Below are 25,789 nucleotides of genomic sequence, written 5' to 3' on the forward strand. Positions count from 1 at the left end.
TTAGGTTTGGGTTGCTGATGACAGTGACAACAGAGTGTCTGTTTGCTGTGTCCCCGCTTTGATTAGGTCTCCATTGAATCCTTTCTGATAATTGTCCAAAGATGTAGATCATCTTCCCCCAGGGGAGAATGCCTTTGAAGTAGATTGCCTGCACTCCTTTCCAGCCAGCTCCTCTCTACGGGCCTGCCTAGGTCAACTGTCAAACTGCATTAGGTTACTACAAATAATGCTACATTAAAACATCATTTATCTTTGGACTCAAAAGTGCACTCACTATGGGGATATATACTTCTTACTTCATTCCAAAATCTGTACATAAATTTCAATCTATTTTTTTAAACGTTTTATTAGGGGCTCATACAACTCTTATCACAGTCCATGCATACATCAATGGTGTAAAGCACATCTGTACAATCTTTGCCCTCATCGTTTTCACAACATTTTCTCTCTACTTAAGCCCTTTGCATCAGGTCCCCTATCTTCCCCCTCCCTCCCGCTCCCCCCTCTCACATGAGCCCTTGATAATTTATAAATTATTGTTTTGTCATATCTTGCCCTGCCTGACATCTCCCTTCACCCCTTTTTCTGTTGTCCGTCCCCCAGGAAGCAGGTCACATGTTGATCCTTGTAATCGGTTCCCTATTTCCAACCCCTCTCCCTCTACCCTCCCAGTATCACCACTCATTCCCCTGACCCTGAAGGTTTCATCCGCCCTGGATTCCCTGTGCTTCCAACTCCTGTCTGCACCAGTGTACATCCTCTGCTCTATCCCTACTTGCAAAGTAGAATTCAGATCATGATACTTGGGGTTGGGGTTGAGGGGGAAAAGAAGCATTTAGGAACTTGAGGAAAGCTGTATATAAAAAAAATTCAATGTAATAGATGATATATAAGTGTTTATATGGAACCCTTGTTTTGACGTGTGTTAAGGGTTGGACTGCTAATCTCCAGGTTAGAGGTACATACCTATTAACTGCTTGTCATGTCTTTACAGTCTTTGAAACTCGGTCGAGCAGTTCTCCTGTGTCCCCTCAGCAGCTTATACATCTAACTCTACTTGATGGGGAGTTTTACAGTGTTTCTAAAGTGATTTTACAATGTATAGTTCCTCTAGAAAATAGTGTTCACTTCATACTAGCTTTTTTACATAGCCCTTTTAAAATGTTTCCAGCTGCTTTACTTAACATAACCATCTTCAAGGTTCATTGATTTATCATTCTCCTTGAGAATCACACAGTAAGGAATTGATCGTTACGTATGCTGTGAGGTAGGGATCCTGCTTTTTGTTTCTTTTTGACAGCTTGTTTGACTTTGTCCAATGTATGTTTGATTGTCCAATCTCTATTTATTATAAAGCCATCTTTACTCACATGTCTGAAGATTATGAGTTTTAGATTTTATTGCTCATGATAAAATCATTTTTCCATCACTCAGTAAGGGCACAGTTAACAGTATTGAGGACTTTGTGCAGTCAGAGGAAGGGAATTGTTATAGCTTTTGGACCTACAGATTATGTGTTATTCACATTGTATTCTCCCATCAGCTTGCAGATTGTGTATCACCAGCAGCGGCGTACAGGAAGGAGGAAGAAGTTCCTGATTTTGGTATTATTATTTCTGGGATGTCCTCATAAGAGATTGAAATTTGTGAACATCTTTATTGCTGATCCAGATAAGACAAACATAGAGTATCCCAGTTGCTGACAGTGTTCTAAGGACCGAAGAAAATTACCAAGGCCCAGGTGATTCTGATGTGTTTTATCCTTTTCTATATTTCATACTGGGATTGTGGAAACCTGCATAATACAGATCCAGTTCATTGGAAAAGTGGAAATTTGAAATTGTAGACGTTAGAGATAAACTTGAACTCTGATTTCAGCATTGGGCTTGAGATTAGGAGACATTGAACATAATGCGTCTCTGAAGATTCTTGGGATCACGTTATCATCTAAATCATTATTCTATGGCCAAACTATGGCAGTCATTCAAATTATAGGCTATTCCTAGTTTTTAAGGGGAAATAAGATCATTTCTTTAGAAGTGTCTGTATTCCATGGGATTTTTGTTTGACTAAGTTTCTTTAATGCTTCTTTCTGAAGGTGATGTGTTACATAATCTCCAAAAGAGCCGCATTTTCATTAATGAATCTAAAATTGAAAACCCAAATGTTTAACCTCAGCCAACAGTGGTTCAAAAATGATTGACATCTTCTCCCCTCCTCTAACTATAGATGCAGGAGAGAGAATCAACCATCAACGTCAGGTCGGATTCATATGAGGCAGAGCTTAAGCATACCTGTACTCTCCATACTTTTCCAGTGATGGCACCAGTTATTGTTCCCACAGTCCTCTCCTACTGTGCTCATTAACTTTTTGCAGTGGCCCTGTGCAAATGTACAGTCCAGAGCCACAGGTACAAGTTTTATTAAGTAACAGCATATAATTTGGTATCAGAATGAATAGGCTGCACATTGGGATTCATATTAAAGAGCCATATAGAAAATTTTGCTCTTCTTCAGGGCAGGCTTGTTCTTTCGGTCCCTCTCAGACATTTTACCCACGGAGGCAAGCTCATTTCATAGTTCCATCTGTCTAGCCTTCTCTCATCTCCTTGGGGGATATCCTCCTCTTGATCTTGCCTGCCTGCCTCACTATCTTGGCTGAAAAGTCCTTTCTGGACCTGTAACCGTTGACTCTGTCACTGTGTCCCTTCTGCCCTGGTCATTATCTCCATCAGTCTAGCTCTTGAACCATGAATATTAACGTTCATTTTGCAGAACCAGCAGTAGATGAGTGAGTGCCTATGAGATAGAGGTTCACGGTGTTCCATGATTTACTTTGTAGCATCTCACAAAGCTAAATATTCGTCAAGTAAACAAATACCTCATCAAGATGTGGATTCTGGTGAGTCCCTAATCTGTATAGAGGTCAGGGATCAATCTGTACGGTTCTCCTCATTCATGTGTTTGCAAAGGCTGATGAACCAGATCATCAGGGCAGACAACAGTCCACTGCCTCACAAAGTGAAGTTGTTGAATCTGGTCAGATAATAAGTTGCAGGGGATGAGGAACCCAAATGGGAAAGTCATACCGCAAGCTGTTGACTCATGGAGTAGGGGAAGTTCTCAAGTCAGGTCACACAGGGGGTTCACAGGTGTTCAAGGAAATGGCTCATGCATTTATTGAAATTGGCAAATCCCTAATCCATGGGATCAATGTGAACTATGTGGCTTCAGGGTCTAACAAAGCCAAATCAACAAACCAATGTCTCACTGTCTTTTCTTATACCATGCGTGCAGGCAGTTCTCTCTCTCTCCCTCTTGATATGATGGCTTCTTGGGTCAACCTAGCACCTTCCCTGCCTAGGCAAGGTTAGGAGGGCTCCAGAGGCCCACCCAACAAAACTATGAAGACCCCTTGGAGAGCATGTGGTGGAAGATGGCAAGTGCAAGAGAACCTTGCAATTAAAGTTAAGGCAATCTGGTCTGAAAGTGGCTGCGAAGAATTTGTCCTAAGGTTGTCATGAGGAGCTTGTCCTAAGGTGACATTTAAGAGCTTAGAAAGTTGTACTGCATCCAGGAAGGGAGATATTGCCTATGAACATTTTGATCTTGGTTCTCAGTTATATCTTTTTGTTCCTGAACCCGAGTTTTACCTTGTTCATTAATAGACCACTTTAATCTGTTGAGTTTTGTGTGACCGTAGCAACAGATTATCAATGAGACATAGAGTGCTGTGGGAGGAATGACTTGATTAAGAGTTAACAAAAATGTGGAGAGTTGAGGTATGTTTGACCTCCCCCATCTGAACTCTTCCTGATAATTGTTGACACTGATACTGCTAGAAGTCCTAATTCCATTTGATAATAAACAGGTGTTTATCTACTTTGTGCAAGTATAAATTTTGGCTGTTTCTAGCTCATTCAGATAGTTTCACTGGACCTCAAAGTTCTAATGTTATGAGTGGGTGCATTATTATAGAGCACGGGAGTCCGCTACACTCGAACAGTGATCCTCAGGAGCGACATTGCAATTGTGGCAAATATTAAAGACAGACCAGTGTGGCACGGGGCTCCTCAACCTATGTCAGGACTGAGAAAGTGAATGTATTTTCCAATGGGTATATGTACTGGAGTTTACAGATCTTTCCATAGGCGTGCACGTCATGCAGTTAGCGCATACATAGTCAGTGGGTACTATCATCAGCGGGTAACATAATAAGCAGGATGGTGAGTCACCCTGTTGACCTAGTGCTAGTTGATTTCAATCCCACCCTGAGCCCTCCCCAGGTATTTGTGACATTTATGGTGGCTTAGCTATAGAACCAGATTTCTCTGATCTACAGGTAACCTTCAGGCATAATGAAGTAGCCAGGCACGGAAACTGTTCATCTACTATGGTAATTCCTTTAACACTGCTCCTTAATGGAGAGCTATATGAATGTGTATTTGAAAACATTTCTTAGAACAGTGGGGACCTTTCTGGAAATAGGGCTCGTGTTCTGTCCCCATAATTGCGAATGTAGAAATAAGGTCAAATACTTTCTACCAAGTCCTCAGTTTTCCACACATTATGGAATGCACTGTCACAATAGTTTTTATTACTGTTTTGCTTTCTTTACTGTAAGATATATTTTAAAAATCTTCAAGTATAAAATACGCCATTAAATCGACTCCTCTTTCTACAGGAATCACTGACATTCAACGATGTGGCTGTAAAGTTCACCTGGGAGGAATGGCAGCTCCTGAACCCTGCTCAGAAGACCCTATATCAGGATGTGATGTTGGAGAACTATCGCAACCTGGTTTCCATTGGTGAGGAGAATTCTCAAGTCATTGGCCTCGTCATTGGCGTTTCCTGTCTTATGTGTTAAAATTTTTGCAGTGTCTGTGGTGTTCTCAAAGAGGTAGATTCTCATTGCATCCTCTGGTCTTAAGTTAGTGGGTTGGGTCTTCTGCCCTTGAGAGAACACTTTGTTCCTTTGAACATTATTTTCCTAGAAATACAACATTCTGCAGGCTTTACAAACTTTAGGTTAATTTTGGTGTGTCTAAGATTGTGTAATTTCTCATGAACAGGTTATCTAGTTGTCACCCCAGAATCTTTCTCTCAATTGTAACAAGGAGAACTGTGGTCGGTATTAGAAACAAGCTATAGTGGAATTTTATCAGGTGTATAGTCAAAATACCTTAAGGGTAATAGGCTGGGGGTATTGATTCAACGGGCAGAAGGCCTCACATCCATGATAGATGTTGGAAAATGCATAAAAGTCTGTGCTTCTTTGAATGTGAGCACTCACTTTTCCTAGCAGTTGAGAAAAGTACCCCTGTAGCTCTAAATGAGATTAAATTTCCATTTATTTGATTTATACTATTGTATGTTTGCTTCCATAATTTTCTTTCTTTAAGATTCTCAAAACTTTCCCTCTCTTATATGCGTCTCTCTTATTATGAATATCCATCTTGCAAGCCTCTCTCCAAACAGATGGAGCACCATCTTGGATGTTCAACTCGAACCATAAATGGGCCTCCTTTGTGCTTTCTTAGCTCCCCACCTTTGAGTTTCTCTAAAGATTTTGGTGCCCATTTTCTCATTTGTTCTCCTGTTCCTTTAAAGTTTTCCTCATTCTGGTGAAATAAGTTCTTTCTATTTTCTTTTAGAGACGGTCAAATTGCCTTGTCTGTTGGAATTCTTTAACAGACATGTTTCTCCATAGTTTGCTCCTTTTGGTGAAACACATTTATGACTTCGGTTATTTTCAGGTATCTAAAGTCACCTTCCTAGCAAGAAATTGTTATCAGCTTAGCATGTAATTTTGCACCGCACCTTCAATTTTTTTCTACCTGTAAGATTTTGTTTTGTTTTTCTTAGAAAAGTACAAATACTTTAATTCTAAGTGACCTGCTCTGCTTAGGACCCACCCAAGAGACTTTCAAAGTGAAATCCAATTGTTCACACTTCATCTAGTATCACACAGGCCGCTTTCCAATGTGTGCACACGCGCATACACATGGGAGGAAGGAGGGGACGGGTTGGGAGTGCAGGCACAATGGACTTTGATCACAGGATGCAAAACGCTTCAGAAACCAGACCTGTCAGACAGCTAAGTACAAAACTGCCTAAAACAGCAGGGCTGCTTTTCCCAGACGGGCTGCATACAACCTGACGAAGATGACTTGGATTTGTTTCCCTTCAGTCAGTTTGGAGCTGTGGCCGAAGATGCTGCCTCTGGAAAGCTGAGCGCGCTGCTGAGGCAGACCCGGAGTCTGCCTGGGACTGGGAAGCACAGGCTCACTGGGGGCCACCGCAGGCTCCTCACTGCCACTGTCAGAAAGCTCCTGTCTGGCTCTTCCAACAGCTTCCTGGAGAGGATTTCAGGATGGCTTCCATGCTCCTCTGTCAGTGCAGTTCCGCAGCAATCCCAACAGCTGTCTTCGTTGTACCTGAATCAGGAACTTCTGGCACGTTCTAATTGTTCCTGTGGCAGGAGGGAGATGAGCACAGGACTGAGGGTTAGGGGTCCAGGGGCTTTGCCAGATTGGCTCACCTGTGCTTGAATTGCACCATGGCCGCCTGCGTCATGTAAGATTTTTTTTTAAGTTGCCTGTTCCTCCAATAACTTTGTAAGTGGAAAGGGCATTTTTAACATCCTGTATTCTTGGATTTTTCCTTAAGCGTATGTCTGCTTTATATTCTTTACTATGCAGTGTGCCTTCTTTAGGCCCACCCCTTCTTAACAGGTCCTCAACCCAAAAGATGACCTTTGCTGCTTCTAAAGAACATTTTTGCAGGACATTCCAACAGAATTTTTTACTGTAATTCAAACAATGCATAGAATAATCAATATCATTCTCTTTTCTTTTTTGTCTTTGAAGTATCCTTTTGATTTCTAAATGTATGATTTCTTTTGTGTCATCCCAGAACTCATCTGGTCTCAGTCATTAGTCTTCAGTCATCAGTCTTTTATTACTCCAGTTTATTCTTTACATAGTCTCTCAGCTCTGTGATCTAGGTATTTTGGTTAGCTTCTACTTGGATTTGAGCAATTGATGGTCTGTTCCACAGTTAACCCCTGGACATGTTTTGACTAATGAGCTTCTCCACCATTTCTTTCTAGGGATGTGGTTGATTTGATTTTCATGTGTTCCATTCAGAAATATCCATATGTATAGTTTCCATTTCTGTTGTTTAATAAGAAATTTGGTATGAATTCATCATTCATCTCACATTTTTATTGCTAAACTTGCATATCCTTTCTGTCATGGAGGTAACATTTTCCACCTACTGACAACTTCCCCAAATGTTACGTTCATCAGTGTACATGATTGTATGATTGATCAATATCAGACTATAAAAGTCATGTGAAATTTTCAATATATATGTTTAATCTTTTTTGGGGGAGCTCTTACAGATATAACATTTCATAGTTCAATCACTGTACAATTGCTACCACAGTTTCAAAACATTTTCCTCTTGACTTCCTTTCTATCTGCTCTCCTTTATCCCCTCCCTTCCCCACCCTCAATTTCTTTATTGTGGAAAAGAGAACCTGGATGAAAGCAGCCTTATCTCTTTACTCCTGACTTCAGGGCTTGGAAGACCAGTACTAGTGTTAGAAGAAAACCTCCACAAGTCCCAAGGATAAAGCTAGAGCTGAAATGCACAATTTCCAGATAGAATTTTCTCCACAACTGCCCTCCAGTAAGATGTTAGTATACAGCTTCTACAGGCGCCTCACTTCTTGCTACTCAACTAAAAGATGCCTAGCTTAAAAAGCAATCAGGTTCCCTTTGTTGCTATCACTCAAGGAGTCAAGTATCCCTTTGTCTCTTAAATGCCCTCTGGATGGGTCCTATGGGAGGGTTGTATAATTGAAGGGCAGAAATAAAAAGGCTTTATATTCTTTCACCAATTTATACAGTCTCAGGGCTTGCAATCTCCCTCCCCCACCCCTCCGCTCCTCCCCCAGCACACACACACACACACACACACACACACACACAGACACCTACCTACCTAACAAGGTAGGTAGGACTTTTACCCTGGGGGTCCCTGAAATAATTGGGTGAGCAACTGAAAACCAGTTGTGAGTGCAGGTGAATTGAAGTAACTCTCTCCTCAGTGGGGAGAACAAAAACAACATGTCTGCTCTTGTAGTTAAAATTGCTGGCAGATAGTAATAAGCCATGTGCTTGTATGAGGTATCATTAAGGTAACACTATAATGAGAGGATATTGTGAGGATAATTTTTAATTAGGAGAATGTGACTTGGATTCTTCTCCAATATACAAATGTGAATTCCTCCCTCCACCCAAATGCCTGGCCTTGCAATCTTCTTTAATTCTGAGAATAAGCAATTAGGCTGTGTCCTCTCTTCTAGGTCCTCAGTTTCCCACAGCCTAATACTTACCATGAAGTGTTCTAAAAGAATGCAGGATATTCCCACGTTCACACTATTCTGTTCTGTTGTGTCCGTGCCTTCTGAAGGTTTGCATGGCTCGCTACTATATAAACTCACTGTTAAATGACCTCGCTGTCTTATTCTGGGATTGGAGATGAGGCCACTCTTCTCCGTTTTGCTGTCTGCTTTATCTTCCTTAATTGCACACACTATTCCTAAGGGCCCATTTGAGTGTGGGGCTGGATTCCCCACGGTTTACGTTTGCTTAAACAGTTGGTGTACCAATCTAAATAGCACTTATAACTGGTCTTACTTGCAGGCATATGAATATTAACCTTCCACTGACAGAATTATTCTTTAGCGAAGATATTACCATGTACTGTTTGATGATGGATACGATGCCAGGCTTCTTTCATTTGTCATTCTTAGCCTTTTAAACCACGTGATTATGTAATTATAAGTAGACAATACCAGTCTATTTAAGTTTAATAATCATACACAATCGATTTTTAAACATTCCATTTTGTTTTGAAAACTTGCAGATTTTTGTTGTTAATACTTCATATATTCCATCTCCACATTCTTAGAATATGTGTGCAGCTATTTTTTCTCATTTTCAGTCAAGTTTTCCTCCATTCACGTCATTACTGTTGACTTTACTTTGAGGAGTTGGTACTTCGTCAGTGTTATTTCCTTGTCATTAAACCTAAGGGGTTCATGTTCCAGAAGTAGATCCCCAGGTCTTCCTCCCAGTCCTTGTTTCTGCAGATTCCACTAAGACCTATCTACCATGGCTGATCCTGCTTCTATTATTTGAAATACTGGTGGCATTGCTTTTGGCATCACAGTAACATGCAAGCCACCGCAGGACAACACTGAAAGATGAGTGGTGTAAGCTAGAATATAGGCTCTATAAACATAAAGCATATGTTTCTGTACCACAATACCTTTCATATATACTTCTAAAAATGCTTTTCCCCCAAGTAGAACATTCTGCAATTTTCACATTTCCAACTTTATGTAGTACTCAGTTGTCTTTCAGTAAAGCTTGATGAATAGAATACATGTAAGCCCGACCGGCTGGAATTAGCAAGCCTTATCCGACCTGTGGTCTATTGTTCTCAATGTCTTCCTTCTATTACATTTGTTGTACATTTTCATATACCTCTTTAAGCAAATGCCAAATCTGTGTTCACTCATCCTTTCATATCCAACCAGAGTTCTACAATAACTATTTTTACCATTTGGATTATTTACACGCTTGTATTTCTTCCAATGAGCAATAAACATTAAGCATAGTGTTTTATTTATATTCATATAAGAGGGTTGTCACTAAAGATCTACTTCGTATCGATGCATATTTTAAGGAGTCCATTGTAAGTCAAGATTTTGAAAAGAATCAATGTTCTGTTCTTTTATAGAAATCCAGAAAGATGCCGACCATTTGCTTGAACACATGCAATGTGAAAGATACATGGACAGAATGGAACAATAGTATACATTTAATACATTGGAAAGTACTGTTTATCAGCACAGAAATTATTTTCTTCCAAAGGAAACGTATGAGTTGTTTGGATTACATGGAAAAATAGTAAAATCAGATTTAATCATTCTGAAATTAAATCAGAACAGAAGCAACAAAACACAGAAGTCAGTTGTGCTCAAGGAAGATGAGGACAATTTCCTCCACACTGAGCAAGAGCAATTTTGTACTGAAATGAAATTCTCTGAGAGTGAACAATCCAGGATCTCGAAGTCACAGCATCAGGAATCTGATCAAATTGAGAAACCACACACTGGTGATAAATGTGGGACGACCTTCATTGAGGAGTCTTTGCTCTATGAATGCCAGCTCATTCATATACTAGATAAGACCTGTCAGTGTGGGCAAAAATACAATAACGTGTTCCAACTCAATGAACATTATCAAAAATCTCACAAAGGACAAAAGCTTTATAAATGCTTGGATTGTGGCAAAACTTATCACAGTAAATCATACCTCAAGGGATGTTGTGAAACTCATGTGGCAGGGATGCCCTACGTATGCATTGAATGTGGGAAGGACTTCACCATGAAGAGTGATCTCACTGTTCATCAGCAAACTCATACTGAAGGAAAACCCCATGTATGTGGTGAATGTGGCAAAGGCTTCATTCAGAAAATACAACTCAAAACTCATCTACGAACTCATACTGGGGATAAACCCAATATATGTAATGAATGTGGCAAAACCTTTATCAGGAAGAATGCTCTCACTGTTCATCAGCAAACTCATACTGGAGAGAAACCCCATGTATGTCGTGAATATGGAAAAGCCTCTACCAGGAAGTCTTTTCTCACCGTTCATCAGAGAGCTCATACTAGAGAGAAACCCCATATATGTGGTGAATGTGGCAAAGGCTTCACTCATAAAGTAAATCTGAAAACTCATCTACGAACTCATACTGGAGAGAAACCCCGTGCATGTGATGAATGTGGCAAAGCCTTTTTTTGGAAAACTGCTCTCACTGTTCATCAGCAAAGTCATAGTGGGGAGAAACCCCATGTATGTGGTGAATGTGGAAAAGTCTTTATTCAGAAAATCACTCTCACTTCAGCAAACTCATACTGGAGAGAAACCCCATATATGTGATAAATGTAGCAAAGGCTTTACCAGGAAGACTTCACTCACTGTTCATCAGCAAACTCATACTGGAGAGAAACCCCATGTATGTGGTGAATGTGAAAAAGCCTTTATTGGAAAGACTGCTCTCGCTTATCATCTACGAACTCATACTGGAGAGAAACCCATGTATGTGATGAATGTGGAAAAGGTTTTCTCAGGAAGTACATGCTCACTGTTCATCAGGAAACTCACCAGAGAGAAACCCCATGTATGTGGTGAATGTGGCAACGTTTTTATCAGGAAGAAGGACCTCAGTGTTCATCAGGGAATTCCTCCTGGAGAGAAACCTCATGTACGTTAGTGAATCTGGCAAAAGCTTCATTCGGAAAGGAGGTCTCAAAATTCATCTATGAGTTTACACAGGAGCTAATCCCTATGTATGTGGTGAATGTGGAAAAACGCCTTTATCTGGTACAGTGAGCTAACTGAGCATCAGCAAACTCATACTCCAGAGAAACCCCATGTATGTGGTGAACGTGGAAAAGCCTTTTTCAGGAAGAATGCGCTCATTGTTCATCACGAACTCATCCTGGAGAGAGAGAAATCCCATATATGTAGTGAATGTTGCAAAGGCTTCATTCAGAAAGCACATCTCAAAACTCATCTATGAATTCATACCGGAGGAAAACCTTTCATGTGATGAATGCAGTAAAGCTTTCAGCCAGAAGTGGTGTCTTAAGCACATCAGAGATTTCACAAAGGAGAGAATCCCTTTGCATGAATTAAATGTGGAAAATCTTATTTCCTAATTTTCATTAGTTCAATGATGGATTCACTTGCCACTATTCTCAATCCATTTTCTGTCCCTACTATATTTCCGGTTGTTGTATACAAAGTGATAGTACACAATTCTAGGCTGAGACTATGAAGCAACGTCCTAGACAGCCTGCCTTCACAAAGGCTGGTTAAGTACACATTGAATGTGTCCTACCAGCACAGTTGTACTCAGAGGGATCAGTGAAGGGAGTTTTGTTGGTCACTTAGTTCATTAAATACTTTCATCTCAAGTCTGACAACTGGGAACTTGAGACCAACATATTAATAGGCTGATCCAGATAGGCAGAAATAAGGAAGCAGAACCAAAGTTCCAAGAACATAAGACTACAAGAAGCATTCTGGAGACTACATTGATCCCCTGTGGTGTATCCAAGTGTCACATCACCTTGGCTTCAAGATCTCATGGGATATTTGTGAAACTGGGTATCGACAACATGAAAAGTTGACTCTTCCATCACTTTGGACTTCACATGGCTTCTTTGAAACCAGAAATACACAGTTCTTTTTTTTTTTTAACGTTTTATTAGGGGCTCATACAACTCTTAACACAGTCCATACATATACATACATCAATTGTATAAAGCACATCCATACATTCCCTGCCCCAATCATTCTCAAAGCATTTGCTCTCCACTTAAGCCCTTTGCATTAGGTCCTCTTTTTTTTCCCCCTCCCTCCCCGCTCCCCCCCCCCATGTGCCCTTGGTAATTTATACATCGTTGTTTTATCATATCTTGCTCTATCCGGAGTCTCCCTTACCCCCCTTCTCTGCCATCCCTCTCCCAGGGAGGCGGTCACATGTGGATCCTTGTCATCAGTTCCCCCTTTCCAACCCACTCACCCTACACTCTCCCAGCATCGCCCCTCACACCCTTGGTCCTGAAGGTATCATCCACCCTGGATTCCCTGTGCCTCTAGCCCTCATATGTACCAGTGTACAACCTCTGCCCTATCCAGCCCTGCAAGGTAGAATTCAGATCATGGTAGTTGTGGGGAGGAAGCATCCAGTATCTGGGGGAAAGCTGTGTTCTTCATCGGTACTACCTCGCACCCTGACTGACCCATCTCCTCTCCTAAACTCCTCTATGAGGGGATCTCCAGTGGCCGACACTTGGGCCTTGGGTCTCCACTCTGCACTTCCCCTTTCATTCAATATGGTATATATATATATGCATATATATATATATACACACACACATACATATATTCTTTTTTTTTTTTTTGCATGATGCCTTATACCTGGTCCCTTGGGCACCTCGTGATCGCACTGGCTGGTGTGCTTCTTCCATGTGGGCTTTTTTGCTTCTGAGCTAGATGGCTGCTTGTTCACCTTCAAGCCTTTAGGACCCCAGACACGATCTCTTTTGATAGCCGGGAACCATCAGCTTTCTTCGCCACATTTGCTTATGCACGGAAATGAACAATCTCTTCCACCAAAACCACACCCACTGTGAGTGCATCTTTTCTGACTCATAGTAATCCTATCAGACTGGTTAGGACTGCTCGCTAGGCTTTCTCTGCCTATAATTATTTACAGGAATAGACAAGTTCATCTTACTCAGGAGGACCCCTTGTCTGGTTTGAATCCCTGACCTTGTGGTGAGCAACCACATCTGATCCCACAGCACCACCATAGCCCTGTCTCTCCACCAACAGGCCCATAGTACAAGGTTTCTTAACTGTCACTTTTAGAAGCCAAGTCATGATATTTTCAATATTATTATATAGATATGAACTCGACTATGAATAAGGAAGGCCATAGAAAAAATGAGATGGCCTTTGACTTATGGTGTTGTAAAAGAATGATGAAAGTACTGTGGGGCAGACTGGTAATAAGATAAATAGGTCTGTTTTGAAGGGAGTACAGCCAGTGAGTGCTTTAGAATCAAGGATGGTGAGACCTTGTTTCATGGAAAGTTATCATTCCTGTCACTTCAAAAAGATATCAACCATGATAAAGTAGGACATCAATGAAGACCAAGGCCCTTGATGAGATAGATTGACACAATGGCTGTTTCAATGAGCTCAAAATATCCATTGCAATTATGATGCTGAGAGAGGCATTGAGAATAGGAACTGACTCTGTGGCACTTAACATAATAAAAAAGAAATCAAAATACACAACATTCTTCCCAGGTTAAATAACAGTGCTTGGGAAATCGTATGTGTTTTATGCAGGAAAACACACCTAACAAAGGGAAATATGTAACAGAATTCACTGTATCATTGCTCTTACGTTGAAGTTCACTGTGTCTTGGGTAATTATTGGTAGCACATGTCTACATATTTATAGAGCTTTAAGCATCCAAAGTTACATGGGCGCAGGATGGTTGTTAGAGACTCATAAAGAAGTTTAACGTGAAAGAGAAGAACTGTCTGAATAGGATTTTCTTTTCTGAAATACTGATGGCAGAAAGTTAGCAGGTCTTTAACCAGGGGAGTCACCGGATGGTTCTGAACTGCCAACCTTTTGGCTCAAAGTTGAGCATTTAATCATTGTGCCACATACTTTTTTGGTCCAGGTTCTCCTGAGCATAACTTACATGCATCAACTTAATATTCTGAAGATGAACATTCCTGTTCATATTGTCCAGTGTTAAGACACCATATAGATTTCTTCAACATCAGTGCTACTGCTATTTTTTGCTCCTTGAGTATTCATTGTCGCATACGTAGAGTATGCTGTCCTATATATTGTGTGTTTTCTGTAGCAACCCTGGACAGTATCTGTAGTGTCAGAAACAGCTGCCACAATTGGGATAACTAAGAGTGACTCTAAGAAAGGTCAAATACCCTACCAGAAATATCAAAAGAATTGATGCACTTGTGTTATGGTGTTAGAGAATAATATTAACTGTATTGTGGGCTGCCTGAAGGACAAACAGGTCTGTCTTGGAATAAGCACATCTGGCTTCTTGGAAGCATTCAAGTCAGACGTTATCTCCCTCATTTGAACATGTCGGTAGGAGCACCACAACCCGGAGAATGGTCTTATGCTTGGTAAATTAGAGTCGGTGAAAAAGACAGTCTTTCCAGGAGCTGGATTGTCACAAAGTCTGCTATGGTGAGTCCAAACGGAGGAATCACTGTGAGCACAGTGCACTTCCGGGCAGTATTTATTCCTGTTGTACCTGGGATCTCTGCGAGTTGAAGCCAACTCAATAACAATTCAACATATTCAGTATTATTTAGATCATTCTAAGTTAAATTTATTACATAAACCTACACTTGTGAGTATTCACTGGAATGAAAACACTGAACATCCATCTGATGGCTTGGAGAAAATTTGGAGCTCACTTGAGAAATTTTTCCTGCATTAATATTTTTATACTCACATTAGTGACATAGTGGTTATGTGTTGGGCTGAGATCTGCATACCAGTGCCCACTCCAAACAAGATAGACAGGGCTTTCTTCTCCGATAAGCAGTTAGAATCTCAGAAACCCACATGGGCGTCACTATAAATTATCAACAACTCAATGGCAGTCAGTTTGGGTTTTTTTAAAATAATATTTCTAACTGACAAAAAAACAGGACTAGTTATTTCCCTGAATTGTCAACAGATTGAACCGATAACTATTACTTTGAAGTCTGCCTTTCAATAAATGGTCAAATCGACAAAGCCCATTCCAATGAGAAGAAGGCAAGTTCAGATACATGAAGGTTCCCTAGAGTCTGTGCTTGGTGGTCCATAGAGAGGTGCTGACAAGGTGGGGAAACTACAGCTTTTGAGAGGAAAACGTCGCTGACTTATCTCTTTCACGTCTCCTAAAACCATGACTTGATGTACTAAGTTTTGTGTTTGGGTTCACACCGAATTCCCATCTCTGTGTGTCTGGCACAGTAATACAGGGCTGTGTCCTCAGGATGCACGGAGCTCAGTTTTAAATAAGTTTTGCCCTTGGAGGTGTCCCTGGTGATGCTGACTAGGGATTGGAGAGCTGGATTATACTTTCTGCCCCCATCAGTATCTATTACACCAAACCTCTCCAGTCCCATTCCTGGAGCCTGGCAGATCCAGTGCACAGCATAGCTGGTTAAAGAGAATCCAGAGACAGCACAGGTGAGAGACAGGGTCTGTGAGGGCTTCACCAGTCCAGAGCCTGACTCTTGTAGCTGCACCTGGGCCAGGACACCTGGGGATGAAGAGAAACAGAGTCCTGGGCTGCGATGCTGCCACCCTAGACTTCATGTAGGAGTGCCTGAAGCACTTACCTCCCGGAGTCACCACCAGAAAAGGAAGCCCACACACAATTCGTGTTCTTGTGGATAAGACTTGTCACACCCAGAAAATGCTCTCCGGGTGAAAAGGAATAGGACTTTCAGTACATGCGCGCTGCGGTTTCACGGGGCTGGTATTTGCATGTGGGAGGTGCACTTGTATGTAAAGGTGGACAGGGCCGAATGGAGCCCAGAGCTCTGGCACTCAGATGAGAAACGCGATGCTGGTGGAGTCCTTGGGAGAACACAGTCCTATGAGGTCTTCACTCTACCAACCATATGCACATCTGTGCAGATTTCAAGTTCAGTGTAACTTTATGTGCATTCCCGTCGAAAGTACCCAAATGATCTATTGAAATTAAAGACCATCTCTATCCTCATGTTTGGAATCAAGACTGGGGTCACCTGAATCTTTCATCCATCTGAACACACAGGGAAACAAGTGTATGTCATCCCAAATTCTTCTTTCCCCTGTTTTATTTCACAGTATTTGGAAAGAAGTAAAAGGTACTTCAATGTTATATTCTCTATTTAGAGTTGGAATGAAAAGGTTTCCTAACATCAGGGTCATTTGTGAGGCTAAAAGAAACCACAAAAATAAAAAGAAATTCCATTTTCTTCCATGAATTATTACCGGGTGGGTGTTGGGCTCAGTGTATTCAGAGAGCGCCCTGCTGACAGCATCCCATCACTTACAGGAGAGGTGTTCCCTGGCCTCATACTGTCCTCCAACTTCTGTGGGTCCCACAGCAACATTTTTTCTGGCCCTAAGCTTTCACGCTATTGGTCAGGAGTGTTACCTGGCACTGTCTCCGCAGGTTTCCTGCCCTGGGCCGTAGAGTTACCATAGTGGTCAGCACAGCAGTTCTAGCCGACCCGGCACTGCAGTCCCTCATCCATGCTCCTGCCCTCACTTCTTTCTTCTCTTGGCCCAAAGCTGGTGGCTCTTAACATCCCTGCAGGTCCGCTTTCTCCCTGAGGTTAGTTTTATGTCTGGACTCACACTGACCCTCCCTCACTGTGAACAGCTTTGGAGGTAGAGAGTGCTACAACTTGCAGACAATCTGAATTCGGTATAGCAGAAGGAAGTATGATCTATAGACATAGATATTTATACAGATACGATATTGAGATGCATTCCACAATAAAATACTGATTAAGAGAGAGATTTGCCTGAAAGACAAGGGAGGTACGGAGCAGAGTTTAGCTTTCAGTCTTTCCACAGGAAGAGAAAGGCCCTTAAAGCAGGCTTCTATTGAAATAATTGAAGCAAGAAAGTAATAAAGTTATTTATTCCATGTTAAGGAGGAAATTGTCAAGTCAGAATTCTTTTTTATGGGTTTCTGTGATGTGTGTGATAGGAAATTTTACAGTTTTTGGCAATTGTTGAGCATAATGACAATCTAATGCCACTTAGTTATGCATGAGAAGAATGTTGAAAATATTATTTGATTGCCTGTACATGTACCATGAGAAAAAATAAGTTAAAAATGAAAGATAACTTTTCCTTCATAATCAGCAACTGATGGAAAGTCTTACGGGAACAACACTTCAAAAAACTAGTGAAAATATTGAACTATAGAAGATTGTTATATAAGCCAGAAATATGAAATTAAAACTTGTTAGTAATGGAATAGTATTTAATATTTTAGTTATTTTCTTAGTTTTCCTCTAAAACCATTTTATTTGGTGCTAATAATCTTATCAAGTCGTAGTTCAAGTGCATCAAACAGTATTGTATAATTGTTACCAAAATCAGTTTCAAAACACTCTCTTCCTTCTTGAACTCCTTGGCATCAGTTCCCTTTTTTCCACGCCACCCCCTACTATAGGCCCCAGAATCCCTTATTGTCTTAGCTATGTCTATATGTTCATAAATTCCACGTTTCATCTAATGTAAAACAGAAAAACAAAGCAAAAATTCAATAATGTTAACCCCAATGCCAATATACATCTGAGATAAACCCCAGTAAGAATCGGAAATTGAGGAAGCAGGCAGTTCAAGTGCAGTCTGCTGTCCTTCCCCAGAGTCCATAACAGACCCAGGTGTGCTTAGGTCTTAGGACCAAATGTGTCAGTCTGGCTCCTGGAATGTGATGACCTTGCTCTCTGACTGCCTTTCCCAAGGCTTCTGGATCCAAATACACTCTTTATGAGCTGGCGTCCTACAGCATACCTCCTCTACCTTCTTCTGAACACATGCTAGCATTCCCCAACCTGACTGTTATTCACATTACACGGAATATACAAAACAACAACAACAAAACCATCTCACTGCCTTCCAGGAGATTCCACCTCCTAGCACAACCCTACTTCTCTATCTTTGCTGGTGAGGAGGGAACACTGTTGTTCAACTGCAGCACTGGCTGCTGAGTGAAACCACTGGCTGTGGGGACTGGAGCCCACTCCTGATGATGAGCTGCTTCGGTCTCTTCTCTGTGTGAGCAAACAACTGTTGTATCCAATGCCTGTGTGTAAGCTGTGCTTTTGCTGGTGACCTCAGGCATTGGTTTAACAGAAATACACTGTTAAGTCGTCCTTACACTACAAAAGAAGGGAAAAATACAGATGGAAGGAAGAATAAGATTATTTTCACTAAGCTACCTTGTAAATTGAAGCACAGACAAAAATATATTTAAAAGGAAAACCATTAACATGTTAATAAAGATATTATAAATAATACCATCAGTGATGCGACAGAAAAAGATGGCATCATTAACCTAAAACACAATGTAGGCGATTCTATGGAGACCAAGGTAATGGGGAAAAAAGATCAATTCCTGACAATCGTATTAAATATGATTCAACCAAATACAGAAAACAAACTAATGGACATAAGCAACCAAAATAAGATTCAAATTGGAAACACAACATAACTCACTGGCACCAAGTGAATTCTGAATCATAGTGACTGTCTAGAGCAGAGTAGATCTGCTCCTTAGAGTTTTACGCACCGTAAAACTTTTTTTTAATTGAGAAATTGGCAATTTTTTATTAAGTAGATAACATTATATCAATGTTAGATTTCTTATTTAATTTGCAATATTATTTTATTAAAATGAATTTTGAGATTATTCAAAATGAAAATGCTTTAAAACATTTGTTCCACAGCTACTATGTTTTAAAATGTTATTTCATTCAAACAAAAACCCTTTTATTAGGACCTAATCCAGACATCTTCCCATCTATAGTTAAATCATATGAAGCAGTGTTGTACAATCAGAAAACATGTTCTTCCTTCTTGAACTCCTTTCTGTTACCTCCCCCACCTCTCTTGCTGAAGCTCCCATTACCCTTATTCTAGTTATTTACTCTGTAGAGTCACCCACCCTGTGCTTCATAAACTAAGAAACATATAAAATATATGAGAATCAGAAATGCTACCAACAATGACAAACATAGCAGAAATAAACCCCTAAATGTTTAAAAATAAACCCATAAAATGTTAAAACCCAGATTCAGCACAAAGTATATCAAAGGGGAGATCAAGTGAATGACAAGTTGCTAATCATCCAAGTCAGATGTGTCATTTTGATTTCCTACAGTCATCTCTCCAATACTCTCTGATCACCACCTTCTTCCATCCCTCAGTTACGGTGAGAGGGAATCACAGGAGGTGTATTTCCTGTGGAGATCCTGCACATGGATTTTGAACTTCCACTGTCCTCCGTGGCCTTCTGCATGCCAGAATCTCACAATTAAGCTCTGATACTATTTCCTCCTCTGGATTTGGATTACAATTATTATTTGGACTATAATTTACAATCTTGTGAATCTTTTTTTGAGCCTCATCTGTCTCCCATGGAGTGGCTGGTGATTCTGAACTGCTGACCTAGCACTTAGCATCCCAATGTGAAATCCACTATGCCATCAGGGATAGTGGTGTTGTAAATAACCTTTATTTGCATATGTATTTACTACTTATTTATTACACATTGTTTTTCTAATTGAAAAGCATGTAGCTGTAACTTAATTAGGAATGTTATATGTATTGAATTTTAAATGTTAAATAATTTTAACATTTTTAAAATTTAAAAATGGTATAATATGTGATTATATTAGGTAATTACACTTAGCTGACCAAAATTAATCTCAATATTCTGTACCTCACACCATCAAAGATGTTGTTGGGTGTTTCTGAGTCACTTTTACTCATAATGTCTCACAGGAAATACGTAAACTTCCAAGTCCTGAACCATCCTCACTTGCTCTTAAGTTTGAGACCATGTTTGCAGCCACTGTGTCTGTGATTCTAACTGAGCGTTTTCCTCTGTTTTGCGGACACTCTACCAAACAGGATGTACTTTCTCTAGAAACCAGTTCCCCTTATCACAGGTTCAAAATACGTGAGAAGTCACGTTATTCTCAGTTCTAAAAACATTCTGCGATATGAGCCTGCAATGTCCTCCTCTTGTGATACATTTTCTATCTTTTGGAAATTAAAGTTTTCTTTCCAACATGTGTTCCCTTCCTTGGGACTTCAATGAGTAATCTTACAAAGGAGTCCTCAAACCAGACAGCTCATTCCTGTTCAGCTGTTCCCCTCTGTGCCTGGAACACTTGTTTCTGCATCAAGGGACACAGTGGGGAGAAAGCATCACGAAGGATATGTCACATGTTTAACCCCCAAAGTCACCTCAATTATTTTCTCAGACTTAGAGATTTTTAGTCAGTTACTACCCACAGTGCACATGGAGCATGTCAGAGAGACCTCCAGAGTCCTAACCAGGGGCTGTAATAGATCAGTGAGCTCAGAGCAATTGAAATCGTGCTCTGCACTCATGAATGTGTACATGCCTGTATTTCATTGTCTACAGATTTTGAGTAACAGAGAGGATGAGAACGACCATGGTAATCTGTTTGCCGAGAAGAAAAATGGGTCATCCAGGAAGAGTATGAAGTTTCAGAGTCACTTTAATATTTTTTCCTCCATTCAAGCCTGCAGTGAGGAGAAACTCTGGGGGTGGGGTGGGAGGAGGAAAACTGTCCCTGGAGATGCTAAGATGTAAGAGAGGAAGCCCTAATTTCAACAGGAAATCTTCCCTGTCATTCACATGTGCCTGTCTAGGGCTGGGTGTGTGTGTGTCCTGTGGGACCTGTGAGCCCCCCGCTGCCCAATGTCTCCCCTGCAGAGGAGGTTTGTGTCTGGGCTCACACTGACTTCCCCTCACTGTGATCCTTGCACAGTAATACACAGCTGTGTCCTCAGCAGTCACGGAGCTCAGCTGCAGAGAAAACTGATTCTTCGATGTGTCTCTGGTGATAGAGAGTTGGCTTTGGAAGGACGGGTTATAATCTGTATCACCATCGTAATCTCTGTATCCCATCCACTGAGGTCTGGCAGATCCAGTTCCAATCATAACCAATGCTGGTGATGGAGAAACCAGAGACAGTGCAGGTGAGGGACAGTTTCTCGGAGGGTTCCACCAATCCTGGACCCGACTCCTGAAGCTGCACCAGGGGCAGGATGCCTATAAATAAAGATAATTGGAATCCGTCCGTCACTTGCAGTCACAACCATCCCCATAGACTCCACACTGATCTCTGAGACCCTCACCTTGGGGAACTGTCATCAGGCACAGGAGAACACACAGCAATGGCATCTTTAGACCACAGCTGTGCTTTCCCAAGGGACCCACAGGCCTGTCCAAAGAGAACTGATAGCCTTCAGTGCCCAAGGCTGGGATTTCAACCTAGTGTCTGAAGAAGGATTTGCATAGGAGGGAACCCTGTGTTTATCAATAGAGGCTTTTTTGTTTCTTCTAAGTCCATTGTAGGGTAATTCTTTTGAACTCATTTGTGTGTTAGTCTGTAATAAGAGATCATTTTTCCTAAGAGGTGTGTGTGAATGGTCAAAGGGAAACCCAGCATTTCTGAGCCCAGTATTCTCTCCCTCCAGCCTTCATTGCTCCTGCCCTGACTGAGGCTCCCGTATGTCCTGTGTGTCGAGGACTGGACAGTACAGAGTTCCTTGAAACCATCAGGTCCACCCCAGAGTATCATCATTGCCCCACACTCTCCAAAACCCATTCCTTATTTAGACCCTGATGCTGTGAGGTAGCTAGAGGCAGAACTGAGGGCTGGCCCTCTACATGCCAAAGCCTCCCGCTGCCCTTACAGGAAGTTGGAAGCTGCTTAAGGCTAGAGGGCATGCTCACATTCAGGACTTTGGGAGAGGAAGCCGGTACACCTGGGTGGGACGCCATCTAGGCCAGGTGGGCTTAATTCAGCCAATGGGGTTAACCAGTATCATCGACCACGCCTCCCTTGAAAAAGCCAAAAACGTTGAGATCATGGCTCTCTCCCAGCGGCTACTACACGGTTCAGAGCAGCCTGGTTGTGGTCCGGTGCAGCAGCTGTGCCGTGTTATCTTGCTCCTGCTCTCGCTCTCTCTTTAGTTCAATTTACTCTAACGGTTTCTATCCTTTATAAAACGGTTTCTATCCTTTATAAAAATAAAATTCACTTTGATCACAAACCAGGCTTCGGTGTGAATTCTTTCTGGTGCAAACCCAAGGACTGAGGTATTTCCAACTCAAGGGATCTAAAAATGCCTCTTAATCAACCTCCTCAAAGTCCTTGGTAGTTTTTCTATGTGGGAATATATGTTTTAGAAGAATTAATGCCAGACATATTCCAAGGAGTTGGGGATTAATGATGCCTCAAATATTCAACTCTTCCAGGAAGCCATTCAGGGCTATTTTCCACCCTCTTCTCCCTTGATTATATCCTCTCATGTTTCTGGGCTCTGAAAATTATCACAACGTCCAACAGAAACCCATGACCGTGGTTGAAATGGTTTACGTGCTGGTGGGTGCCCTTCAGTCCAAATTCTTAAGGTCAGGAAGCGGCATGCCAGATGCTGGCACCAGAGGTTGCCCTCCACTTCTGTCTCTGTATTTTATGACCTGCCGACTCTGGCAGGATGTCTCTAGTAGATTTTGGCCACCTACTACTGTTAATCAGCCAGGGATTTCCCCACCTTGGGCCACGATCATCAGAAACCCACGGATCTTACAAGCAACGCACACACTATATCCCAGTGCAAGATGCCTAAGGAAAAGCTCAGTGTCAGTACAGTGATTCATGTCTCATAGTGTCTCGGTGTCAGTACAGTGATTCATGTGTCAGAGTGTCTCAGTGTCAGTACAGTGATTCATGTGTCAGAGTGTCTCAGTTTCAGTACAGTGATTCATGTGTCATAGTGTCTCGGTGTCAGTACAGTGATTCATGTGTCATAATGTCTCGGTGTCAGTACAGTGATTCATGTGTCATAGTGTCTCGGTGTCAGTACAGTGATTCATGTGTCATAGTGTCTCGGTGTCAGTACAGTGATTCATGTCTCATAGTGTCTCAGTGTCAGTACAGTGATTCATGTGTCATAGTGTCTCGGTGTCAGTACAGTGATTCATGTGGCAGAGTGTCTCGGTGTCAGTACAGTGATTCATGTGTCATAATGTCTCGGGGAAGAAGTTGCCACCTAGAAAAGGTGGGCACTATTTCAAGGGTCATGAATCTGAGTAAAGAGATTATTCAGAGCAGGAAGTGGGAAACACTTGTTTAGTAGATAGGGCAAAGTAAGAATAAGATCCATAAACGATATTTCAGATCTTGAACCAAAATACACCAGCCTCAGACCCAAAAAGCACTCTGGGTTAAATGAGGTCCATTCAGATTCTCAAAATGTAGGAATGAGTGCAGACTGTTCTAAATGTCCCTTGCCCAGGGGACTCTGGCTCACCTGAAATGGGAGCATTTCCAACCAAAGTGTGCCTCTCTATTTGTCCTTTACGTGTGACCCCTTGATAACTGCTCAGGGATCTCAACCTTGAATTTATCACCAAAATTCATAGATCATCTCATTTGGAATATATATGTATAACATCATATATATAATGTTATTGACCAGGAACTCAGTAGCACTATCCCTAAATATATATATATTTTTAATTTTAACTCCCATCTAGATTATTTTCTCATTTATATACACCATCAGAAGGATTTTTCTCCATTCTCACAGTTGACACCACTAAGTTACAGAATGATTGTTTGTATATCTGAACTAATATGTATTTTAACAACGCAGAAATCCAAGTACAAGGTGGTGGTCACTTGGATTTTTTGAACCAGATTTTGCTAAGGAGAATAAACAAAAGTTTTGCAAAAAATACTCATGAGGTTCACCAAAATCTAAGATTTCAAGCAAATGACATGATAATATTTTTCATTGGGAGTGCATTAGATTCATTCAGCTTGCACACACAGACTGGCATGGCTTTACTTGAACCTGGTCATTCTAGCACACGCAGCTCATGACATCTGTTGCTGGTGGTTGGCGGGACAATTTAAGGTTCACACTGTAATGGAGCTGCACACTAGTCCAGGTCACCTCCATCTCCGAATGTGGATGCCATGATTGTACAGTAAACAGGTATAAAACTTTGCAGATTAAAATTACAACTTTTTATTTTTGTTTTGTTGTCTGATTTTATAGCTAGGAAATAACATGGAGGAGAAGGTTTCATCCCAGAACCCATGGCGTGCCTGTTTGAAAATCTTAATGCATGGATGGTGACCCCTGTTTCAGGAAGGCACTTCCATCGGTCTGGCAAGCTGCCCTGGCTGGAGGCCTGGAATGCATCCGGGCCGAGAGGGAAGCATTTGTTCCAACACCTGGACCTTTCCTTTGGACTCAGCTCACAGCATTGTGCGTAGGTGAATGTTGAAATGGAAATAAAGTGACATTTAAATTATATTAATTATTGAATTACATTTATGTTTAAATTATAATTAAATACACCTACTTAAATTAATATGCTCCTATGAAATCTGACACGTGTCATTTGTAAACATTTGTGAGGGGGTGGGGCCAATGCAATCCACGGCACAAGGCAAACAGTAGATGAGGTTTGCTCAGTGAAAGCACCTCTCCTCACTCTACACAAGGTAGCACAATGCTCCAGGCCCTCAAATGTGTCCTCCGAAACCCATCGCCTCTTTGGTCCTGATTCCCTGTCAGTGTCTGTACATGTTAAGGGGATTAAGATACAAGAGTTTTTGAAATACACAAGACAGCTCCGATGCCCAACTATGGCTTGAGGACACTGAGATGTGCTTGCTGGTTCATCCTGGACTGAGCTAACTTCTAGGAAATTCCAGCTGCCCTTGCCTCCCAATACCCTTACTGGGGACAGATTTGCATCATGGTTGAAAGATCCCCCATGTTTTCCTTGTGCCCTCTGTGTGTATCTGACTCCATATGTGTCCTTCTGCTCTTTGGAAATAGGAGACTGTTTCCTCCCCTTACAATGCAAAGTTTCTAATTCAGTGGTTGATACAAACCCTCACATCGAGAGAAGCTCCAAGGGAAACTGTAAGATGGAGACACTGACAGGCAGCCAGCTCTTAACCCCCCTCCAGCCTGTCTGCCAGAACTGAGTCCTGGCTGAGAGCCCTCAGCAATCCCTGAAGTCCAAACCTTCCTGTAGGGAGGTTTCTGTCCAGACGCTTACAGATTTACTTTACCCTGTCTCCATTATTGGAATAGAAGGTTGTGTTATCAACATTGAGGCTGTCCATTTGAAGATGCAGTATGTTCTTGGCATTACTTCTGACTGTCAATCAGCTACTCCCAGTGTATATGTAGGCTAGGGAATCACCATAAGGACCAGCAATTGTTACTCACTTCAGCCCCTACAGGGAACTGGCAGTGAAATCCGTGTCCTAAC

The 25,789-nt window shown here is 41.4% G+C and overlaps 1 long non-coding RNA gene across 2 annotated transcripts; it reads left to right on the forward strand.

Moving 5' to 3' along the window:
- The first annotated feature begins 1,548 nt into the window (after positions 1-1,548).
- Positions 1,549-25,494, forward strand: LOC142427453 (uncharacterized). Of its 2 annotated transcripts, none has more exons than XR_012780066.1 (3): positions 1,549-1,741; positions 4,685-4,811; positions 24,556-25,494. It is a non-coding gene; the product is annotated as an uncharacterized LOC142427453 (long non-coding RNA). The 2 variants fall into 2 exon arrangements; XR_012780065.1 differs by lacking the exon at positions 24,556-25,494 and adding an exon at positions 9,820-10,439.
- Positions 25,495-25,789: the final 295 nt, after the last annotated feature.

Source organism: Tenrec ecaudatus, chromosome 15 (genome assembly GCF_050624435.1).
Source record: "Tenrec ecaudatus isolate mTenEca1 chromosome 15, mTenEca1.hap1, whole genome shotgun sequence".
NCBI classification, from domain to species: domain Eukaryota; kingdom Metazoa; phylum Chordata; class Mammalia; order Afrosoricida; family Tenrecidae; genus Tenrec; species Tenrec ecaudatus.